The sequence below is a fragment of the Pinus tabuliformis genome, chromosome X (genome assembly GCF_031772625.1).
Source record: "Pinus tabuliformis cultivar Carrire ecotype Pingquan chromosome X, CPIR1, whole genome shotgun sequence".
Lineage (NCBI taxonomy): Eukaryota > Viridiplantae > Streptophyta > Pinopsida > Pinales > Pinaceae > Pinus > Pinus tabuliformis.
Genome location: NC_142308.1, coordinates 24,655,174 through 24,659,439, shown reverse-complemented (window position 1 = coordinate 24,659,439; position 4,266 = coordinate 24,655,174).

The following is a 4,266-nucleotide window of genomic DNA, read 5'->3' as shown; positions in this document are numbered from 1 at the left end:
AAAAAAAAAAAACCTTTTTACATCTTTCATCACAATGTGACATAAACCCATATGCGACGATAAACCCATGCACATCGTCAACATCGGCTATCTTTAGAATGACAACCCGGATGATGAACCTCTGCCATGACGACAACCATGTCGACACATCAAACCTCTGCGATGGACGACACAACCCTTGTCGACACCAATCCTGCAAAGTCGAACGACAAAACACATGTCGTCGACTAATCCTGGCAGAATTGTCGGTGAACATAAGTCGACAGCCAGGTACAACACCACATCAATTGAACGCCATGAAAAACTATAAACATTACCTGTACAACCTGATCATAACCAACATTGTCGATCTATCGAAGCTGAACTGAAGCGACAACGACATTGAACGACACCCAAGAACACTGATGACAACACTTTGAACATCTGTACAATTGGATCGATAGATCCTCCTGGGTCAGTCGACAACCCTTTAAGTGTTCATACAGTAGCGCAACTTTTGCAAATTCTCAATACCTAACGATTTTTGAACTCTTAGACATAAAGTGCCAAAATCTTGGTGGGGCACGGCCTTTTATAGTGCTCTTGATCTTCTAAACCCATCTTTATCTTATATCTTGCTTGGATTTTTTTCATTAACTGCATATCTATCCCTAGATCCTTACCAACCTGTCTCCATAAATGCAATTTTTCGCTCCTCCAACAGCCAGTTCCCTTTTTAATGGTCATATTTCCGGAAAAATTCAACGTATCTTTCATTGTAGTGAACAATCCTTCCTATGTCGCGATTCTTACGAACTATGACATACTCCTGACTGTCACGAAGTAATATTCCTATGTCAAAGTTCTTTTCTGCAACGTAGTTTATAGTCTAGTGCCCACTTTCAACTGCAGGTGGTACTAAGACTTTTTTATTTCTTTTTAGAGCGAAGCTACCATGGCAAGGTTGTCCCTATATAGTTTCAACCTACTACCATTCACCCTCCCTGGTATCAATTGTCCATTCAACTTCACCAACTGAATTGCGCCTCCATCTGTGATATGCTTGATGATATAGGGCCCCAACCAATGCATCTTAAACTTTTCTAGGAACTACGCAAATTTAATGTCATATAGAAGGACAAGTTCTCCTTCCTGGAACATCTTATGCTTGATATTTCAGTCATGCCAAGCTTTTTCTCTTGCTTTCTGCACCTGCTGATGAAATCCTGATATGAATCTTTCTTCCTCTAATGCAATAAATTGCGACATTCTTTCCTCCATTATGTCAGGGTCAGCCATATTTGTAAAGGTTGTAATCCTTAAGCTTGGTACATTACATTCCATGGGCATCACAACTTCTTTCCCATAAACCAACATGAAAGGTGTCTGACCTGTCAGCTTCTTGCATGTGGTTCTATAAGCCCATAACACTGCTGGCATTCTTAGATCCCAAACATCTTTGTTCACATTGCACACTTTGGTCAGTGAATTCTCCAAAATCTTGTTAAAATCTATAGGGTGGTCGATTTCTCCTACACCAGATTGTGCCAATACCACTCCTAAAGCTATGCAAGATGCATCTACATGAACATGAAACTCCTTATTCCAGTCTGGGAAAACCAAGATAGGCGCAGTTACCATCTTTTATTTCAATATATCGAGACTTTTCTGGCATTCTTCATTCCATTGAAAAGTCACATCTTTCTTCAATAGTTTCTCCATTAGCGCAGTTATCTGCACATACCCCTTAATGAATTTCCCGTAATATCCATTGTGTCCCAATGTAGTGCACAATTGTCTCACTATTTTTGGTGGTGGCAAGTTCACAATGACAACTATCTTTGCGGGATCCACCATCAAACCATACTTGCACACAACATGCCCTAATAGTATACCAAAAGGCACACAAAATATACATTTCTTTAAGTTCAATGAGATCTGGTACTGCCTACATGTATCCAACATAAGTCTTAAGCTCGCAACATGCTTTTTCAACAGTCCAAAGATTGTCCAATCATCAAAGTATACCTCCAGGAATTTGTGTATGTACTCCTTGAATGTTGCGACCACAATTCTTGAAAATATAGCAGGGGAATTATTCAACCCAAAAGGCATCATTGTATACTGATATGAGCCCCACTCTATTGCAAATGTGGTCTTATGCCTATCCTCTGGTGCAATCCTGATCTGATGATAGCCATAAAATCCATCTGTGAATGAGTAGGCCTCCTGTCCTCCTATGTTATCCAACACTTCATCTATAAAGGGTGTAGGGAAGGGATCATGCACGCATGCATCGTTTAATTTCCTTAAATCCACACAAATCCTGATTTCTCCTTGAGTTTTCTTTTCTTGTACCACCATGGGACTTACCCATTCTGATTCTTCCACAAGTTCAATGACTCCTGCTGCTATCATCTTATCCAAATCAACTTTTAATTTCTCCTTATATTTTGGATTCAATATGTAAGGTCTTTTCTTGACTGGCTTCACATCAGGCTTAAGAGGTATCTTCATAACTCCTAAATATCCTACTATACCCTTCATTTCTGAAAACTTAGTGGGAAACAACTCTTGATATTCATGAAGAAATTATGTAACTTTACTAACTGTATCCACATCCCAATAATCTCCAATAATTGTGAACTTCGGTTCTTCCTCTGGTCCTATATTCACCTTCTTAGTCTTTACTGGCTTCGCTATATCTAGTATCTCTGGCTCAGGTCAAATGACTTCGCGTTGTCTTTATGATTATGCTATGACGATATTGTGCAGATCTTCATCTTCTTCTGCAATAATGTTATAGCATTCCAATGCATGTTCTAGCTGTGTAGTCCAATCCGGTTGCTGCCATGTCAGTGAAGTCGCATTCCCAAAGATATTTTCTTTGACATCTGAAGAGTCGATTCTATGCATGGGAAATCATCTTCAAAACTGAATGTCAATATAAACCCTTCAACCAAATCTGCCCAATTTGCAGTACCATGGCACAGTTCTGTTTCTAGGTACCAGTTCATAGGAATTGTCTCTAATGTGTGGATAAACCCGTGTACCCATTCATGTTGTGGAATTTCCTCCCATATTGTAGTGCATCGGTGAATATGCTCCCTAGGGTCAGTTTTACCATCATATTTCACCTCCATTTTGTATCTACTGGCCCAAACCTGATCCACATTAATCTTCGACACTCCTGCCAATCTGTTATATTTCTTTTATGTGCACCCCACCATCTAGCAGGTGTAGATCTCAAGGCTACACCCAAAGCTAACAACCTTTGCTCTTCTGGTATTTGTCTTTCATAATCATCAAGGAAAGTTCTTACATTACCTAAACCATCATAGTAAGGCAAGTTACATACCTCAGAAGTTATACAATGAAGTGATTTAGTGATCCTTGCACATCGCCTTGTAGACACTTCGTGTAGCCTATTCTACCAATTTTCCAATTCTGCTTTTGAATATGAGGTACAAGAATTGTCTTGTTCCCAGCTTAATTTTCCATCTGTAGTGGGGTTGATCCATTCATATTCTTTGGTTGTTATCTGATAAATATTGTCTATATTTACTGCACAATACTCATCTCTAACAGGCTCTGTATATCTTACCCCTTCTGATGGGTCCAATGGAACAATTACTCTCATGTTGTATTTTTCAAATACCATTTGCCTCTTCTTTAAGTTGATTATAGCCAGATTATCAAATGCCCAATCCAATCCAAGCAATGTTGGATAGGGGTTGTTGTCATCCACAATTTCTATCACTTCAAAATATGCAATAGTGTGTACTCCTTCAATGTCTACTGTAACACCTGATAACCTTCCCATAGGGAAGATTTTCTGTTGGTTGGCCATTCTCAACTAAATTGGTGACCATTGTAACTTTGGCTTACCCATCAATTCCCAAGTTTTCTTTGGTAAAACATTGGCATCAAATCCTAAATCCAGAATAACCTGATCCATGTTGTATTCTTCGATCTGTGCAGTGAGCCTAATTTCTTTTCTAGTCCTCTTCTGTCAATGTAAATTGTTAACTACGTGCATGTCGCTTCATGGTACTTCTTTAGAAGCACAGGAATCTATCAATTCTTGCATCCCTTCTACAAATTTTTGGCTTCTTAATATCTTCATGAAAGTTTGTAGAAAATACTTGGATCCACATGTTGTGTCGCAGTCGATATAATGTCGTAGTTATCCTTTCGCATTGGTTTTGGCTACGTGCTAGAGGTTGAAGCCCCAACATCCATAAAGCTTCGCCTTGCCTCCATAAACACTTATTTCTCCTTTTGAAC